Source organism: Symsagittifera roscoffensis, chromosome 6 (assembly GCF_963678635.1).
Source record: "Symsagittifera roscoffensis chromosome 6, txSymRosc1.1, whole genome shotgun sequence".
NCBI lineage: Eukaryota > Metazoa > Xenacoelomorpha > Acoela > Convolutidae > Symsagittifera > Symsagittifera roscoffensis.
Window position 1 is genome coordinate 5691086 of NC_087067.1, and position 21213 is coordinate 5712298.

The 21213-nt window shown below is 37.1% G+C and overlaps 2 long non-coding RNA genes across 3 annotated transcripts; both read right to left on the reverse strand.

Annotated features, from left to right (window-relative positions):
* Positions 1 to 1852: 1852 nt before the first annotated feature.
* Positions 1853 to 5123, reverse strand: LOC134847904 (uncharacterized). 2 transcript variants are annotated; one of them, XR_010162880.1, is made up of 3 exons: positions 4848 to 5123; positions 3810 to 4266; positions 1853 to 2386 (listed from the first exon to the last, which is right to left on the reverse strand). It is a non-coding gene; the product is annotated as an uncharacterized LOC134847904 (long non-coding RNA). The 2 variants fall into 2 exon arrangements; XR_010162879.1 differs by lacking the exon at positions 1853 to 2386 and having other exon boundaries at positions 3582 to 4266.
* A 7720-nt stretch (positions 5124 to 12843) lies between these two features.
* Positions 12844 to 13393, reverse strand: LOC134848274 (uncharacterized). The gene is made up of 2 exons (XR_010162916.1): positions 13200 to 13393; positions 12844 to 13071 (listed from the first exon to the last, which is right to left on the reverse strand). It is a non-coding gene; the product is annotated as an uncharacterized LOC134848274 (long non-coding RNA).
* Between the last annotated feature and the right edge of the window lie 7820 nt (positions 13394 to 21213).

A 21213-nucleotide genomic window follows, 5' to 3' on the forward strand; every position in this document is an offset into this window, starting at 1 on the left:
AAATTAGCTTACAGCTCAAGAAAAATACGTGCTGTGATAACTAAGCCGAACAAACAGAAGCAGATAAACAGTAGGTCGACAACTTTTCTTAAATTGAGTTTTTCCGTTTGAAAAAAAAACAAGCCCTGGCGAGATTCGAGCTAAGAACGTTCGTCGTACCAGGCGCAGATATTAACCCTAGACCAAAAGCGCCAGACAAACTAAGAAATATGAATTCAGTTAAGGCTAACCTATCAAATGATTCATCAGCTTTTACAATCATCAAAAAACAGAAATTAACACAGGCAAAGCAAAGCCTCGCTACACTTGCGATAAAATAAAACATTGCAACACAAGATAGTGAATAGAAAGAGAAAGGAGTCGATTTTTTGAAAAATTACTTGAAAGTCGAAATTTCAATATTTTGTTTCAAACAATATTCATAAATAACTTTTAAATATACGGAGAAACATTTATCGCGCGACAACTAAGGCAAAAAAAATGGTTTTAAGGCAAAAAAACTTGGAGGAAAAAAATCAACAAAAAAATAATCATGAATCAGAATTTCACCATTAACACAACTTTCAATTTAAGTATAAACTATTCAAATGAAAGAAAAAACATTCTTTGGAAATCTGGCTGCTAAAAAGAATCAAATAATCACAGTCGTATTTGAAAAAAAAATGAGCCGATAGAAATTAGGACGAAAACGACGAATCCGAAAAAAAATCATTTGTCTTCATTACCATTATTTGAAAAAATTATTTACTAACTACTTTGAACTTAAAGGTGGTTTATTTGAACTCTATACTGCTGCAGTCACTTTCAAGTGTTGAACAAGACATTTTACGGAACAATTATACAGAAATAAAACAGATTATAAAATGACATTTGACAACGATCAACTCTTCTAGAAAATTTGAAGGAAAGTATCAAAAAAATTCGGATATAACATTTTTTCAGATTTAACAGCACTTCAGGCCTGCTTCATCTCAGGCAATTCCTTCTCACATGATGCGAGCTAGAACACAAAACATTGAAAAAAAAGTTCTTGTAGAGCCAGAACAAACTCGACCAGATTTGTTAGAATAGTTGTTTAAGGAAAACGCCTAGTTCTCGACAACAAGTCATTTGCTCTCGCAAGTCAATATAAAGTCTTTCGGTAGCCATACAAATTGTTGTTCAAAAGCGGTTGGTTAGGTCGAAATTGTCGGGAGAAATTAAAAACCTCACGCACAAATATTCAGACTCTTTTTTCAAAGTCGGAACAAAAAAGACACATTGCTCAGAAAAATTAGCAACCAATATCATAGCCAACAGACAGTTGGAGACAGTCAATGAACACTGGGAAACAAAAAAAAACTTATTTTTTTCAAAGTTGAAAATATATGGCCTTAAGGCTTTGAATTTCAAGACGATTTTATGATTGAAACTTTTTTTGATAAAATTAACTCCATTCGAGAAAACTGGATCAATAAATAAAGTTTTCATTTCGCTAAATCTAAAAATTAAAATCCACCTTCGAAACTAGACGACGCTCACGTTTTCGCACCACTTTTGCTTTCGTAATTGGATTTAGGGGCGCAATTTACCTAATTTTTAGCAGAGGAACTCAAAAAATCATATATACCTAAGTGCGTTCAAAATTGCATGAATATCGATGAATGGACATCTGTAGTTACTAGAGCATTTTAAGACTTTCTTGTAGCAAAAACACAAATATTTAAAGTTTTCATTGTTCTTACTAAGAAAGTTGCCTGATTAAATACACACTGCGCAATTTTTTTAAAATAAAAAAAATGATCCAGTCAGGAAGAGTTCGAAACAATTTTCTATCGCCGTCAAACTTCTAAGCAAATATTGCACCGCTGTCACTAAAAATTTGCTTTGAGACATTAATTAGTTATCCTTATAAGAACAGAACATTTCAAATTACCAGTTTAAAGTTGTGAATGTATATTTAATAAACAATGAAACGATTCTTCAAAACTGTGTTCTTTGTTCATATTTGTTTCAAAACATAGTGTTGACGCTTTCATGTCGCGTCATCAATTCTACTTACATCTAAGAGAAGCGTAAAAAGTTCTTGTAATTCCACCTGAAATGCCACCTAATTGTTTTCATTGAGACTCAACTTCAGTACGATTCAGAACGAACATTTGACTAAAAGTTGAAGAAAAGAAGAAATATGCTTGATGATGATTTCGATGGAAACCAAGTAATTGAAGATATCAAAAAGATCCTTGGACTTCCGATATACATCTGCTTTGCGCAAGATGAAAGCGTTTAAGTCGAGGAACTTTCACATGCTAAAAGTAAAGACCGCAGTATAATCAAGTATATGAGACGTTTAAGTCAGCGGCGAAGTCATTTTCTGAGGCCAGCAAGGCCCAAGAATAGTCGGTTACTATGTAAGTAGCACAAAGTGTTCCAACCAGTTATTTATGCATTGGCAAAAGAACCGAAAAACTAGAGATTTTTTTTATTTTTTGTTTTTGAGGAGCCTGAAGTTTAGCTTCACTAAATAAATACTTATGACTTTGATAACAACACCTATACTATCATATAAATTATACAAGTTTTGCAAGGACAAATGCAAATTTTTAATATTGCTATGAAAAACGTCTATTTTCAAGGGTCTTTATAACCATTTTCAGTTTGAATACAAAAAAAAACTCATTTTTGTCGTCTACAAATAAGTTATTCATTCCATCGGCATGCAAAAATCAAGCAAGGAAATTGAGAAAAAAAATTCAACCGCTTACTTTGGTTAACTCCGCCGTTAAAAAACTAGCATCATCCGGCTCACTGAAAGTTGACATAATTGAGAAAAAATCAATAAAAATGCGCCAGACATTTTTTTTTCTATTTTCAGCAAAAAAATTATTCGAAAAAAATATTCGATGGAAGAAATTCTCTGCTACTCCAACCGATGTTTGCAGCTTGGCGAGCAATGAAACCAATTTTAAATTGCACAAATAATTAGAAAACCCATCGTTTTTCTCAAATCAGACAATTTTTAAAATTTAACTAGGAGCCAAGAAAAATGAGCAGAATTTTCAACAAAAAACAAAAAACGGATCAACCGTAAAATCTCCTCTCCCTCCTAAAACACCAACCGCAGACGATCCATCCCAGCCATGTATTGCTTTTGAAAATTAATTCTGTATAAAGTATGCATTTCGATCAAACGCGCAAAAAAATTGGTATTCAGAGATTTATGTGGAATTGGTTTTAAATGCTTTTAATTACCTAAATTATTGTTTTTTCAATCAAATTTCTTTCATAAAACTGTTAATTTTATATAAATCTAGGCTACACTGAAAGTTAGTTCCGGAAAAATCCAAATTTCCAAATAGATACTGTACGGTTGATCTTGGTTAAATTCTTCAAAAAAAAAACACTCAAAAAAATTAAAAATATGGACACCATTCTTTCATTAGATTTTTTTTTTCAAAATGACGACATTGAGTGAACAACGTTTTTAACAGGAAAAAGTCTAATACTCGGTGGCAAAACCCTTGCTAATCGCAAGGTTAAAAACGATCGCTGATGCTCAATGGTGTGGGTACTTGAGATCTTTAGATAAAACTAGTCGAAAATTTCATTGATGTTTCAATTTTTAAAAACACTTTGGTGTCATATAAGCATAGGTGGTAGATTCAATTGAACATCTCGATCACTTTGGTTATACTTTACTCAAAAGGTAACAACGATGTACTTTTCTCAGCATCTTGTTCAGATTATAATATAATTTCCGAAACTATCAGTTCATTTGGGAATTTAGTTTTTTCAACAAAACAGTTGTCGGAAAACTATTTGCTACTTGCTTAATGTTGTTGTTTGGTGTTGTTGTTGTAGTAGTAATTAATGGAACAGTAAAAAGAAGACGGTCTCATTTGAGAAACCAATTCAGTGGTCTTCGTTTAAATTTGAATTACTCCCAGTTTTCTAGCGGTGACCAAGAATCATCGATATTTCTAGAAATCGATATTAATCTGATCATGTTTGGACAGACAACTTGTCTAACAATCAATGCATTCACATTCAGTAAACTCGCCATCAAATAGCAGTTCAAGTTAAAGAAGGATGTTTTTGATGCTTTAAAACACATCTATGTAGTAAGTACAAGTTGTAGTCGGCTGCTGTGGTTAAGCATCAGTAATTAAATGAAGATAATATCTGCAGATATTGTAATAAGCGATGCTCTGTAACACGAGGAATGTTGTTACTTTTGTCATGTAGCACAAGTGATTTAAATTTTTCATCATCATTTTCATCTTCAGTCTATCAAAAGAGATTTTGGCGTGAATGAAAGCATTGAAACTATAAAACAACCTTTTAGGTACCATTGTAACACATATCGCCCCTTTTAAAACTAGTTTTGGAATCTCTAAAGGTACAAGAGTATATGGATCTAGGAGTTTCCAAAAAAAAGTTTTTTTTTGTTAGACAGCAAGTATATCATTATGGACTTTCCGAGCTATCGCAAAAAACATTGGCGCCTCTAAAAAGTTTTAACGGGTCACCCAAGCAAGATACTAGTAGCGTAAAAGGACCGAAATGCAAAGGGATCCTTTGGGTTGTACAGGGGGTCTTCAAACTTTCACACGCTATCATAAACTCTCTACACCTCTTTAATTGCTATCACACAAAAATTGGATGTCGTGTTCTTTACCTAAATACATAAAACCAGTCAGAAACTCAACAAATATTTTGCAGATATGCAAAGTTCGTAGGAGTTAAAGCAGAGGTTCTAAAAAAGTATTTGGAAAAAGTGATTCAATACTTGCTCTATGATTGATTTTTTCCCTAATAATTACCATCTCAACACTTAAACTTCATACGTTCAATGCTTTCAAACTGACAGGAATTTCACGTGACAGGTACTTCTGGCACTTTCATGGTGTGAAATCAGTCATTGCATAATCAAAGTAGCTGGAAGAATCCGCGATGCAGATGCATTGAGTGACGCTGGACCAAACCACTCCATATATGCTTGAGTAAATGGCTTTTGCCCGTTGCAACAAACTTTAGAAGTAGTAAATTACAGATGTTCTTGCTACAAGCAAGCCTTTTCCATGCCTGTAAAGCTATCTGAAAACAGATCATAGTAGATGCGTCTGACCATAAAATCACATCGTCTTCTAAAAAATTTGAAACCGATCAACTTCAAGAACAAAAAAATTGAGCACATCACCTGTGATACCACGCAAACATAGAATTACTAGCTTTAAAAATCTACCGAAATCCACGTCAGAAAAAAAATCAAAAACTGTTGAGAAAACAAGAGTAAAAACTTAATAAGTGTGTCTCGAAAAAGTTCGAGAAAAACACGTCCAGCAAAACAATCGCCGGTTAAAAAAAGTGTTCAGAAACATTAGCACTAGAGTTTTCTATTGGAATTCGGATTTTCTGCACTCTGATTGGCCAACAATTCGACTAACTTAATCTACTAAACAATCCTCACCTTATCCAGAAAGGTAGGGTTCTGGATATAGGGAAGATTGTTAAGTAGATCCGGGTAAACTCCGTTGAAATCAATAATGAAAACCTTTCATAAAACTCTGAAGTTCTACGATTTTTGTCTTTTGTGATTCCACAGAAAGCGGAGCGTAAAAATTGTGTTTCCCTTCAAAGGTCACAAAATTAGGCCACTAAGCCGAAAAAAAAATTAATCCGAAACAACCTAGGCCGAAAAAATAGAGGATGCTTACACAGTCAGGGCTAGTAAACTTATACAAGATCGAAGTGAATCACAAACAATTGGTGCCTTGAAAATTGCCCCAAGCACAATGAAAACCGACCTTTTTCTCAAGTTTTAAAGGCATTTAATTCAAACTTTTAGATAATTTCAGCCTCAAGCCTCCGTTTACTTTTTCATCCAGAATGAAAGCTCCTGCTGCGCCTGAAAAAGACATATAAATTTTATGAAGAATACTCACATGTTTGTAACATTAGTTAATTTAGGTGATTGGATGGGTCTGAAGGCTGAATGGATGGATCGAAGGCTGGATGGATAAACAGCAAGCTGGATTGAACCGATGCATGGCTGGCTGGATAGCTGGCACGAACGATAGTCAGCTGGATGTATGTATGGATGGATAGATGGATGAATGACTGAAAAAATGGATGGCTATATGACTGGTTCGAACGATGATAATAGTTGGCTGAATTGATCGATGGATGGGTAGATAGACTGACTGATGGATGGCTGGAGGGAAGTATGGAATTCAAGCTGGATGGATAGATGGCTAGACAACGGGTTGCTAAATGTAGAGATGGCTTGCAGGCTGCATAGATGGGTGGCTCAATAGATGGCTGGTTGGATTGATGGACGGACGATGGATGGCTCGGAGGCTGGATAGAAAGTAACTTGGTCAGGAAACAAAAAACGGCTGATTATCCACGAGCATATTTGGGCAGCTGAATGAAAGAACCAACAACAATTTACTGATATCCATGACCAGAATTCTATAATCAGTTTTGTTGTCTCTAATATAAGCCCAAATTTCTGGTATAGGCGCCCAAAACATCTAATATGAGTATCTTCAAAACAGATAGGACCAAGTAATTTTTCCAATAATTTTGTCTTTTCATTTTTCCGCAATGTAAAAAAACGTCAACCTCATCAACTCCCCACAGATTCAATTTGCCTCCATAAATTGATAGTCATTGAGTTGTTTGGGCTGATATTTCTACCACAAAAACACCTTTGAAACTAGTTATCATTTATGACTATTTTAACCTTTCAAAACAAGATTTTTTAACTTTGGATTGGCTAGCTCCTTTCAAACAGTTTCATCTATGACATGCCAAAATGTCAACTGTATATTTAAAACGGGTGCCGGGAAAACCACAAAATCGGGAAGAAAACAATAGTTCATTTGCTTGTTGAAATCAATAACTTGCCACTTCTTTTTCCCGCGACTGTAGTTAGCCTTCGTTCCAGCCAATGATTTGAAATTGAACTTAAGACAGGCAATCACGGCGCAAAAAATACAACTTTGAGCGGAAAACTTTCAAGATTTTTTCAGTCGATCGTTTTATCCTAATTTTCAAAATTCTTCATTCCGTCAGTTTTCGATACAAGAAACTCAATTGTAAAAATAATAATTCATATCAGTACAAAAAAAGGGTGTCAAAAATTCGTTTTGCCTTTGCCTTCACTTCAATCATTGAATTACCCATTCATCCAAAATCTTAAACACAGAGGGCAAGCGGAGCTTCACACCACTTGCGTCACAAAACAGCAAAACAATTAAGTCGAGAAAAATCGAATATGTCAAAAACTAGATCTATCAAAATGAAGAAAAAAAGGCAATAGTATCGGAAATTAGCATTGGAAAAAACTTACCAAGCGATTAAAAGGTGAAAATATTTGTGCAGAAAAAAGTAAATCGAGAAAAAAAACACTTCAAAAAGACTTAAAAGTCAAACGGTTCTAAGAACCCCTCGCCCTTAATCAACACACGCACGCATACAAAAACTATTTTCGTCCGTCGAACAAAGCTATTCGGCCACTTTGCCGATTTAATTTAGAACGATACTTAATCGGCCAAAAAAAATAAAAAGAAATTCAATCATGTCTGATTCGAACCCATTACCTTTGCCGTTCCAGACTCATTCAATACCTCCAGACCAAGTGTACCGAAGACGCAAAGGTAAATAGGACCGGAGTAGAATACTAATATTAACAAAATATGTCTTTTGCGATAATTTTTTGCCAACATAGGCTTCTAGAAAATGAGTCCAGATGAGCCCTGTGAACAACGTTATTTACGGAGGAAAATATATTAACCGGTTGCAACACCTTTGCAAGTGTTAAACAAAGGTTGCAAGTTGCAAGTTGCAAGTCTTATTACCCTGTTGCAACATCTTTGCAAGTGTTAAGCAAAGGTTGCAAGTCTTATTACCCGGTTGCAAGTGTAAGCCTCCTTTTCGTAACGCTGTGCGAAAACTTTTGAAAACATATAACAGCTCAAATCGCTACTGTAAAATTAAAAGCTACTTTACGAATTAATAAATATTACATATAACTCACGGGGTTTTTTTTATGCATCTGAAACGCGCAATAACAAACCGCGCGCTGAGAATTGGCTTCAGATCTTGTGCGCACGAAACAGGGTAGGAAAATTTCCTATTGTTATAGGAAAAGTTTTAAACAGGTTTCAAAAAACACTTCACTAGAGACAATTTATCTTTTTGCTGAGAAATAAAATTCAAGCAGAAAAGATACTGCTTCAGTAGCCGGAAACAACAGCAAATTGCTGAAATACGTGCTTTAAATTCTCGTGCATAAAATTCTCATGCGTAAAAAAATTCTCGTGCTTAAAATTCTCGTGCTTGAAATTACGTGCTTAAAATTCTCTCCACAACTGCAAACTAACACTGTTCGACTTTCAATGTTTTTCTGAAAAATTTTTTGTTTCGTGTTTGTTTTTATTGAAATTTTTCAGAAAAACAAACGAACACAAAAATTTTTTAATAGAAAACATGCGCTTCAAAACCTATTTTAAAACCAAGATGTTTTAATTTTCTTACAACCCTGGTATGAAACCCTAGCAACTGATTTGAAGAAAAAAAACGGAGACAAAAAAAACGTCTACAAAACAGTTGCTTATCTCTTTTGACTTTTCTTATTGAAACTTTTCTGAATTCAAGAAATATAACTCAATTGTTGAAGATTTGCTGTAACTAAAAAATGATAATTATCGAGTTTTAATTACAACAAACCCAGAAATTATCTCTCAATTTTTGTAATTTTCGTAAATTCCTATTTCATGTTAAAATCGAAACTTCGATAATAAAAATGTTTAAAATATCATTTGTTTTTTTAATCAAATCGTATGAGTAAAATTGTAATAAAAAATCCGAGAGATAAAACATCCTGAGTTACCTAATTACAACTGAATTTAAAAAAATCTTTAATGCCGAATTACAACCGAAAATTACCTAGTTGTAATTTCTCGGCCATATTAAAGCCCGAATTACTACCAAAATTCTCCTTTTTGTAATTTCTCGGCCAATTTAAATCCCAAATTACTACCGAAATTTGCATTGTTGTTATTTCTCGGCCCATTTAAAGGCAGACTCAAGTGTAAAAATATCACAGCACAAATTGAGCTTCGAAGGGTTTGATAAATTAAAGAAATCAGCCATTTACAAAATTTATTCGGATTTATACTGACAGTTTATGGATTGAATTCAAAACAGCATCAAATGAAAATGAAAGAGCCGTTCTTTTAATTATATCTCACAATCCAAGCAAAGTAAGCAAAACTGAATTCAATGAAGAACTTGCTCAGTCGATTGATTGTGCACAATAGTCACTCGATATGATATTTATTACTCGATAGTAACATTAATATGGTACTTTTAGGCAATTTAACCCCAATTATCCTAATATCGAAGATAATGACTCACTTGGCACAGTTTTCACACCATATAATCTCGATGTTTCTAATAAAACAATTCATTCTCACTCGAAATCACTTAGACTACATACCATCTTAGTTTAAAAGACCCAACAAACAAATCAATCCCGTTCACACCTCCGACTCAACAGATCACTTGGCAAACATTTTCATAATTGAACTAAAAGTATGCGGAAAAAAACTCCCTTCAAGCGCAAAAACTGAGAAAAAAAATACTCAGAATAGTTGTTCAAATTAGATCTCAAAAAATCTCAAGTAATGAAAAAACGTCTACCAGCAAGGTAACCGAGAAGCAATGTTCAAGATATTCAGTCAACATATAGTTGAACAATTAAAATATGTGCTCCACAAAAGATAATCTTTATACGTAATGATAAACCAAAAGTAAACATACAATTTCGTATCGCAGTTGTTCAATTAAAAAACACCGAACGTGAAAAAAGGAACATTATTAAAGACACAAGAAACTCCAGGAAAATCATCTAACAGCATTTTTCTTGTAAAAAAAATGCCTTCGGAGAGATAATAACAAATAGCTTCAAATTGACAGATCTCCTGGAATTTATATTTTCAATACTAGTTTGTTGCTATGAAAAATACACCAAATGCTGTCTGACTGAAGAACCACATCAAAACAAACCTAATACTAAAACTCGATTTTCGTTCAGATTCTTGACCACCGTAGAGTGTCAACAGAATTTCGCAAATTTAATTCAAAAAAGCCGCATGGCCCATCTAACATTCCATCATGGGCCCTTTAAGATGATTGCAAAAAAATCTAAACGCATCTTACTTTTCTTTTCAATGATTTACAATATTTTTTGATTTTTTGATTTACAATATTACAATATTTTTCCACGAGCTAAAAAAAACAATTGTCACACCATTTTACAAAAAAGATGATACTGAAGTACCTGAAAACTACATGTCTCTCTCAATTACTGGAGCATTATCAAAAGTGTTTGAAAAATTACTTAATTAACAAAATAACGAATCTCTTGCACCTCAAAACCTTTTAGCAACACTCAGTTTGGCTGTAAAACATCGTACTGAAAAACTGATGCTATTTAATTTTGCACGGGATCATTCACAAAATTGTTTGATACCAACAATTTTGTTGCTTGCTCTTTATTAGATCTGTCGAAGGCATTTGATTCTATTGAATATAACCATTGAATACAAAAACTCGAACAACTAAATTTTTCAGAACCTACTATAGACTTGGTAAATTGTTTCATAAGTGACCGATGCTAGAAAACTATAATAAATAACACTGATCAGGACTGGATCTCACTTGAGATGTCCTAAAACAGTGCCTTCAGGGACACCTTGATTAAGTGAAATCCAGTCCATTCCAGTGTTATTTACTATTGTTTTATGGCATCGGTCGCTTATGAAAGAAGTTACCGAGTCTATAGCAGGTTCTGAAAAAAATAGTTCGAGTTTTTGATTTAAATGGTTATGGACAATAGAAACAAATGCGTTCGGGATATCTAACAAAGAGCAAGCAACAAAATTAGTGCTATCAATCGATTTTCTGAATGACACCGTGCAAAATTAGATAGCATCAGTTGTTGAGTATGATGTTTTAAAGCCATATTGAGTGTTGCTTAAAGGTTTTGACTTTGAAGATATTGATTATTGTGCTTGTAGTAAGTAATTTTTCAAACACTTTTGATAATGCTCCAGTAAGTGAGAGAGGCCTGTTTCAGGTACTTCAGGATCTTTGTATATTGGTGTGACAACTGCTTTTCTATAGCTTCTGTGGGAAAACATATTGTTTTTCAGGTATTCATTGAAAAGAAAAGTAAGATGCGTGTAGATTTCATTGCGAGAAAATGACAGGTCCTAAAACAATGCCTTGAGGGACACCTTCATCATTTTCAACGATCTTAACAAGCAACTAACTAACTCATGCAAAATAGTTCAATATGCAGATGACACAATTCTTTTCCGTGAGGATAAAAACATTAAAACTGCACTTGAAGAGCTTGTAATATTGAAATCCCAATAATTTATCACAGCACTTTTGGAGACACTTACTCCAACTTAATGCTTAAAAAAACAGATCTTATCATCTTCAGAAGAAAACATGCTAGAATAGATGATCAACGATACACAATTGCCCTGGACAAAAATATTATTGAAGAAAAAGTGAAATATCTCGGAGTATTAGACCAACTTTTAACATTTCAAGACGAAGTGAAAATGATCTTAGGAAAAATGGCCTGCGGTATTGAAGCACTGCAGTCGATCAAAAAACCCCTTCCTATCAAAACAAGACTACTATTGATAAACGCACTCCTTATTAGTCACCTGCACTATCCTACCATCCTTTTAAATGGAACTTCAGCAAATTTGACAATCTCATTAGAAAAACAACTTAGTTGGGCAATTAAAACTTGCTGTGATCGTGCAAAAATCGATTCATCATCTAACCTTAAATTAAAACACAATGTATTTCCAGTAACAATGTTTCTTGAAAGGAAAGTAATTTGTCATTTCTGGAGAAAAAAAACATCTCTTATTACCAGCTTATGAAAAAATTCAATTTGAAAACAATCGCAAAAATGAACACAAAAAATTTTAAAAAATTATATTTTGTCGAAAGATTTAATGAGCATTACATCAAAAAACCGTTTTTTTTTTAACATCAGTACACATTTGGAATAGGTTACATGACAAAATCAATTTCAAGAATAACCTTACGTACAGAAAAACAAAAACAACTTTTAAGGATTATTACTTACTGTTCGAAGAAGATCCAACAGTGGTAACCTATGGAAAAAATTTCATGGAGACATTTCAAATTTCTTTAATGATATTTCGTAAGATAGTGATACTATCATTTAAATGCGTAAAATTGTATTATTAAATTTGAGTGCATTTGACAAAAATTATAAGCACAATTTGATTCACAATTTTCATTTGAAAATACTTTCAACTGGCAAATAAAGTGATTTCTTTAATTTGAATCCTATTTCATCAGTGAAAGAACGATGTCAATGAATATACTCTGAATTATAAACAATATCGCGAATGCCCAGATATGAGTTAACTTGTCTGTTAGTAGTTCTCCTTTAACATGTAGATATACAGCCATTGCCAGAATCATGAAGTTAACCGGCGCAAATAATCCAAACAAAATAATGTCTATTCGAGAGTTTTTCGTCGAAGATGACACAAATACTGCCATCAGAACTAGTGATACAACTAATAAAACTGACACTACAAACATTGTCAGTTTCTGCAACAGAACCATCTTCGTTGAATCTATCCTGCTCTTAAAAATTCCCACATTAGCGGTAACCGCACTGCCATATGTACCAGTGGTATTCGACATAATATATACTTAGATACGAAGTTGTAAATACTCGCTTATTTAACAACACGGCAAAACTGGCGAATCTTAGCTACCGAAATCAAAACAGTTGATCAAAGTTTAAATTGTCAAAATAGTCTATAGCCAAATATGTGTTTGTTATTCCATTTAGTTTTATTTGTTCAGTAGTATTTGGTTATGAGACTTAATCTGTGGTAACATTTAGTCGCAGTTAGCGTCACCTTCGGAATTGCCATCTGGTTTCACTTCAACAGTGCCAGAAATTCGTCTGTTTTGGAGGTATCACCGGGCGGTTTTGGAACAGAAGTGTACCTAAAAAATACTACAAATAGGAACCATGTCATCATCATTAACTTGAGATTCTTAAAAAAAAAACTTTTAGATAGAATTAAACCTAATGGTATTATCATATTTGACTTTTTGGAGTTAAAACTACTCACTTGTTGACAATGTAAATTGAGGACCAAAATGAGATGATGACCCACATCATATTCCATCTTCCCTTCTGACTGGTGTAGTTGACGTAATGCGATACTCCAGTCTTCGTAGGGTCGTACTCTGCGTACTTCGGCTTTCTGAACGCACTATTGAGGGCTCTAGTCAGCCTCATTCTCAATTCTATCTTAAAATGCTTTTAAATCTTATACTTGTAGCTACAAGCCTGGTCTTTTTATCATTCAATTAAAGTAAGATTCAAAATTTCGGGGCTAATAAAATTTACTTGAACAACGGTCCCTTCATCTTATGCTCTTCACAAACCAACTTTGCCACCTTTACAATGCTGACCATTAAAGTTTGGTTGTTTTCTTTGGCGGTACTAGTTGCTGCACCCAAATAATAATCAATCATAAAAATTATCAGTTTTAGGAAATTACACTCGAACAGAATTATTATGGGTTTTCATAGCTCCCAGCAAAACTTGCATCTGTTAAAACTGATATGGGATTAGCGGAGACCAAAAACACAAACTTATTACTAACTCATAGCGGTGGGCATAAAAAGGAATCCACGTTCTAATGCGACAATCAAATCTGTAAACAGATTTGATCTCATTACGACCAGGATTCAGCCTTTTGCCCACCACTTGAGATACAAACAGGAGTCCCCTCATTACATTTTCCAATCAAAATTCTAGGAATTTTCAAGATATGGAAGAGCTAAGTTTAACATGAATAGCAGCGAAGAGAGTCAGATGGTTGGGCATCAAGCCAGACAGATTGAGAAAACTAACACCTGCAAAGAATAAACCGGAATTGAAAGAAACTCAAAAAGGTTGACATGATATGAGGCTACGGGTCTATCAAATATTTATACTAAGCTGCGCTTTGTACCCTTGGCTTTTAATAAAAAAACTTCTTCGAAAGTAGTTCTATCAATAATAGTGACGATACACGGGTAGCGTTCACAACCTGTATTGTATTGCGAGAAAGATTCTCTGCTTAAGAAAACTACCTGCCCTGGGTTCCTCGGTACACGCGCTCAAGTTTTTACAGAGCTTATTTAGAAAAATCTGTGCTACGACCTGCGGCACCCGGAACTTCAAAATCTATTGGTTCAAAAACACATCCATCATTAATTAAATCTATATATTTGTCAGTTTTGCAATTTTCCGCCTCGGCCGCCGCCTTTTCCGGGGTTAAAAACAGTGATTGCAAGAACAGCATAAAAGTTGAAATTAAAACGCGTTGTTCTCAAATTATTATAGGTTCTAAAATATTAGTGTATAAGATCTTATACATCTTTATATATAAATAAGATCTTATATTTGATCTGCACTTATATCTTAAGCTCTACACTATTATTTGAGAACCTATATTAATTTTAGAACAACGCGTTTTAATTTCAAGTTTTATGCTGTTCTTTTGTTCGGTCAACGTAAATCAACACAGAACTAACGTATACGAAAAAAATATAACATTCTACTGAGGAATTTCAGAAACTTATTCGGTCCAAAATAGTTAGTGAAAAACAAGGGTGCCATTCGAGTAGAATATCAATCGGTTATAGTTGAAAAAAGAAAAGCATGAGCTACGTTGAGAATAAGAATGAAGGCGTTATTTGAAAGATAGACCAAAAAAAAATAATGGTCTGAAAATTGAAGTAATTTTTTTTTAATTTCGATTGTCAATATCATGACCCGTACCGTCGACTAATTTTGCGGCAATTGAAACACCGCAAACATCAGAGCTACGATTTCAATTATAGTGATTAGTTGAGAAAAACCCTCTTAAACTGAAATACGAATTAACGTTCGAGCAATTGTAGGACGACCAAAACCTGCAACGAAACGATTGTGCCATTACAATCGTTATTTTCTTTATATAGCGAAACAGGAAGGCTGGGTAACAAAGAGTAACCCTTTCCAGTTGTGGAAAAACCTCTTCTTCAACGAAGACCGAAAACCATGAAGAGTCTGTCTTTGAAATCTTAAACTTTATCATTTTAACTCTTAGCTCCACGGGTATGTCCTGACATTATTTTAAACACTAATTTTACATTTTATAAACTACTTTGAGTCAAAAAATATTGAAAAGCTAGGAGTTAGGAAGCGGTCGATCCATAAAGGACAACAAAATTCGACTGTTGGGTATTGTTGAACAATTTGTATCCCTGCGTACAAAATGTACAAAATCAAACGGCATTGAAGTAACCTCTAACAGAGTCGCGAATCTTAGTTCGGGCAGCAGGATGGATATATTAATACTTGTAAAACTACTTGCGCTAATTGTATGATTTTTTAATTGAGTTTTTCAGCAGATTTGACACATTTATGTTCGAATTAATGCTCAAAATAGTGATGATATACCGTAACAACATGAAGTTTTGGATTTATCCATTTTTTCTACATGTACAAAGCGCAAGTATAATGAACTTAAATAAAATTGAACTAATATAACCAGATTGGAAAAAAAAAAAGTATGGTGTGTAACATTCGCCCGGAAGATACATATCGACGGAAAATAAAGCTAGGTTCTAAGACGACTGGCCAACGTCTAAACAGAGCTCTACATGCTTTTCATCGTCTCTACCAAGCCAGTACTTTCGGTGGTCTTTCTAACATCGGGTCAACAAAAAACGTTACTGCTTTCGGCTTCGGTCAAAACACTCAAATTAACTAGATTACATGCAGAAATAGTGAGCTCATGGCTGGGTCTCAGTATCCCTAGACCACGAGGTCACTCCTAAAAACAGGGCTACTACTATTTATTGAATTATTATTGTTTTTGTTCAGTAGATAAAAATCATCATCTCCATCGAAGATGGATCAACCCTTTCCCCCTTTCCCCCTTTCTCCTTCCGGAAGGCTGTCTTCCACCCTTCACCGTTGTTCGCAACGGCCTTGCAACTATTGTAGCGACACATTAGTTGCAACTCGGAACGGTCTCTGCTACTTCTGCAATTTGAGGTTGTTTTCCAATCACAAATCTCGTCGTTATCGCTATCACAACTAATGCTGTTGTTGTGTTTTTATTCCGGTTTTCTGCCGTTTCTGACGTTTCTCAGAAATATGACGTCATACTTCGAAAATTTAAAATTTTGAAACAACAGAATAATCTAGCCTTCACCGTCAATTTGGAAGGTTAGCTGCTAAAATTTCGAATCTGTTGAATCTGCATTTTGGTCCATTCGAATGAAACAGAGAGCGTCTTTCCGCTTCGCGCACGCTACTGCTGCTCCCTCTTGGGTTATCAGATCCCTCAGGTTCGTCATAAGGAAAACTTTCTCTTCTTTTGACCTTTTCCTTTCTTCTGAGTCATATTCCCCGCGAGTTAATCCCATCATGCACCAGGCAAACCTAAGTTGTAATTCGGTTCTTACGTAGGGTACTGCCATGAGAGCGTGTATTCTCAGCGCAGTCCTCATTTCCTCTTCGAAGTACTTCAACACCACTGCTTTCCATGGAAGGCTCACTAACTGCTCGATCGTTTCCGCCTGCATCTCGAATGACGCTTAAGTTCCATACGTTTTCTGTTTGAGGGTGGTGCCTCGCAACATCGTCTCCAGATAACCTTCCATGGCCATTTCGTCTTCCAGAGCCATCACATACCCTCTAGCCGAGTTTCGGTATTCCAACATCTCCATGTATCCACCGGCGGGTTCATCTATTGACACAGTCTCCGACACTGTCAGTCGGTTATACTCCATGGTACTAGTTGTCCTGCGACATTTCCCTTTCCGTGGTTCATGGGAGATGGTTTAAAGTCTTTCATCGATCTTTCTCCATTTTGGCTAAGTATTTCCATTTCTAAGGTTGCTCCAGTCAGAGTGCGGTCACTCCTTCTAGATTTGTAACCTGTTGACTTTATCCCTGCCATGAGAATGGGTGGCACCATCGCTACATCGGTTAACATTCTGTTCGTGCCAGGTAATTGATAACCACCTTGTCCCAAATCCATGGCTTCTTCGACTCGTTTTCGTTTCGCTGAATTGACAGCTTTCATTGATATCTCTGAATCCACCTTCGTCTTTCCCACTCTCCTCGGCATCACCTTGCTGCCTAACTTCATCTTCATCTCATTGATCTTATCAATCACCAATTTTGATCGCATCGTTCCCCTCCTGGTTCTTGACAGATATACCACCTTTCCTTTATCATCTTGCGGTGTCATCTTGATGGGAGATTTCGCCTCACTTTCATCAGTGGCTGAGTCAATCAACAACTCACTCAATCTCCCTTCACACTCATCAAGTTTGTCCAGGACTTCCCGCATCAATGGTCGGTTGAGACTTGTTTTCAAAATGGACTGGGTCCCATAGCTCTGAACCACTGTCCAGACTTCTTCCATGAACGCCACTCTGTCCAATCTGCATCCCGTCCTACTTTCATGGTCTCGGGGATGTACTTACCACTCTTCTTCTGGCAACGTTCCCAATAAAGGTATTCTGGCTCAGCCCTCTACTCTTCTTCTTCTAGGTGATTCCATGAAGATTCTTTGTTCGTTATTTCTTGAATTGCCAGGAGAGCTGCTCTCCGGCAAATTCCATTTCATTTCCATAAAGGCTGACGGAGGCTCCAGTGTCGAAATGCCTTCATCCGCTGGCTCAGTCGTCTCCAACGTATCCGCGTTGTTCTCAAGATCACTGAACATATTGAAATCCAGGCTGGATAATCCTCCTACCGATGCCCTGTCGTCTTCCCCACCAGCTTGACTTGCATCTTGTTGCATGGGTTCTTCCGCTTGACGGCTTCCTCCCTGTCCGTCATCTCCTTCTGACATATCCTTCTTTGAGCTCGAGGGTCCTTGCTTCTCATTGTCGGCTCCTTCCGGAAATTTCGGTATGATCAGTGTGCCTGCTGATCCATCTTCCTCCTCTCCATGGACCACTTTGATTTCCTCGCAGCCGAAGGGTGCTAGGAAGGTTCTCGCCTGCAGTGTTCCTCCTACTTTCAATTCCGGTTTCACACTAGTCAGGATCAAGGCGGCCTCAGACAGTTCGGTCCTGCCTCCCATCTTCATAGACGCTAAGCCTAATCTCGCCCATTCCTCGTCAAATCTTCCAGGCTTGGGAGTCGCGGCGTTGATTATTCACCTTCTCGTCCTTTGATCCGTAGGCAAATCGTGTGTATTGTAACACGGCGGCATTTCTCCCTACAAAGTATGGATCCATTGTTCCCACGAAATTCCCTATTCTCCTTTCATTGGTTTCGAATGTTCTCGACCTAGGAGTTTGTACCACGGAGACTGCTCCGAGCAACATCCTTCTTATCAGAGGGAATTCGGGGATTTCTTCCGGCAGCTTCTCGTAATCTTCTTTCTGGGGCCTTAGAGCTCCCCATTAGTGGCGTCACGTCGCTTATTCCCTGTCTGATCACGGTCTGGTAGAGTCGTACTCTACCCGTGTCGTCGATCGTTCCATAGGGTGCAGTCACCCCGGAATCTGGCGCATTCTTGTTGGCGACCAGTCGTCCAGCTGTCTCTATCAGCTTCCTCACCGTTTGTTCCACGACGGGGTCACCCAAGGTGTCACTAGGGTCCGGGATTGTCATTCGATCTGTTGCTGTCGGGAGCCGTGTCTCCGTTGTCTGACTCATTTCTCGAGGCGTCAAGAGCTTCATCGGGGACTGCCCACGAGGAATACTCCTTGCAGGTATCAACTTCTCACGGCCGTTGTCAGCGCCCTCCATTCCGATCGCTCCTTGTAGTCCTGCCTCAAGCGCTCAATTTCTTCGCCCTGCTTTTTGTTGCAGTCTTCGAACAATCTCTTCCACATTTCTCTGTCGTCCTCCACAATGAGCCTGGTCTTAGTCACCTCGTCCAGCTCCCTTTTTGTTCTTTCCAGTTCGTCCTTTATCCCATCCAGATCTTGCATGGTTTGGTTCGTCTGAACCTTCTGTTCTACTTTCGCCCTCTTTGGTGGCACAGCTGCTCTCAGTGGTGAACCAGACGAGGCAGCCTCGCTGTTCATCTCCTGATGCATTCTCGTCAGCCCAGGTTTGGGCTTGGAGGGCATAGGCATTTCACCTGGTTGGTAAGTCCTAGAACTTCCCAATCCAGGCTCATTCGCCAAGTCACTCCCTGAGAGAGCCCCGTTTCTCCACCTCATCACTCTCATGTTCGGGCGGTCTAGTACTCCCCTCTCTCCATATGCTGCCATCAATAAGACTTGTCATGCCCCAAGATGTTGATCAGGGCGGTCAGCAACATGACTACCTCTGGGTCCTCCAGAGCGAAGTCTCGATCCATTAGCCGACGATTGATCGCATCTATCATCGGTCCTACATATGCCTCTGCCAGGTCCATCAATTCATCCAAGTTAAAATTCTCCATACTGTTCTTCAGATTCGGTTTGATTTGATTTGATATTAAAGTTTTGACTCAAGTGAGCAATTAAATGATCAATCAGGATCTAGAAAAGAAGTCACGAATATCACACTTGTCAGTTTCACCTTAATTTTTTTGTTAAATTTAATTTAAAAACAGTCAGATAAGAAGATTTTTGTCCTAAAATTTATCAAAATCAATCGGTCTCTAAAATTTTGGAGTTCGACCTAAGATTGGACAGTCCAAACTTTGGATCTATTCCTAAGATCGTCATTCAGTTGTTCATGGTCACTAACCCCTTCTTACCCAAGAGCTTAATAACATAACACATAACATAACATACATATCACACATATCACACATTACATACCACTTAGTCTTTAGCCTAATACTCTCACGCCCGTCACTCAGCCTATACTTAAGTAATATTTCTTATGTAAATATATTTGTATATTAGTATCAGAGAATATCACGTGTACCAGCGCCTACAGTTCTCGAGGGTGCAGTCGTCCTCTATTCGGGTCGAACACTGGAAGCGAAAGCTCCTTCACGTCCATTTCCACGAGGAAGTCCCTCAACCTCGTCAAGGACAAGACTAGGTTCTCTGGGTCCACGTGCTGCTTCTCCGTCGCCCTCGTTACCAAGAAGCATAGGTATTTTCCCGGTATCTGTGACGCCGCCGGAGGTAAGGCCGCTACGCCCCCTATCCCTGGTCTTTGCTTCCATAGGAACTCTTTGTTTTTATATTCTCTCTTAAAATCTACCGCTAACGCTGTCCTAAAACTCATGTCTGCTGTGATTGCTATCGCACATGTTCTATTTGTGAGTTTAAAATCACTGTCTGTTACTATTATGTTAGTTGAACATTCATTTGGTAAGTTAAAATATGACTCAACTACCCTCCCTATGTCAGGTTTCTTAGGTTCTTCGCCTGCTTTTGCTTCTAAGTCTCCTGTTTCTCTTGCTACTCTTTTTTTTATTATCAAGTTTTCAGTGTGGGTAAGTCCTACCCCCACTCCCCGGACAAAAATATCCATCGACGTCCCCGTCGATCGCATACCGGGTATCAAATCGAGATCGGAGGCCGGAACGAGTAATCGCCCTTCCTGGGCAGCCCAGGAATGATCATCTCGATCGGTCTTCATGTATTTTATGCTTTCACGATCTAACTCTTGAATCGTGACACTGGTCTCCTCTGGGTCCGACGTCATTTCGTTCAGCCATTCTAAGACATGCAGGTTCGTCAAATCTTGCTCATATGACAGCTGTTGCTCGTCGTCGAAATCTACCTGGGGTTTTGGCCGGTCGTCGACCCACTCATCATCGTGATCATCGACTATATCAACGTCTTGTGACACAGTTATTTCTTCTAGACCCACTACTTCTTCCACTATATTCTTCAGATCTATCCTATCCACTACAAAGTCGTCACCGTAAGGGTTATACTTCTTTCTTGGTCTTGTCCCGTCACTCTGACGAGTCTGCATCGTGAACGGAAGATCCGGTTCCAAATTCTTGGGAACCTCCATCTATTCGGGATCCTGCCAATCCTCCTCTGCTTAGGGTAAAGTTTCTTCGTCCTCTTCGATCACCTCGTTTGGATCCAGGTCCAGCGGTCTAATCGTTCCTTCCTCCACGACTTCGTTTCCATCGTTCTTCTCCCTGGTGCCCTTCTCGTTGACCTCACTAG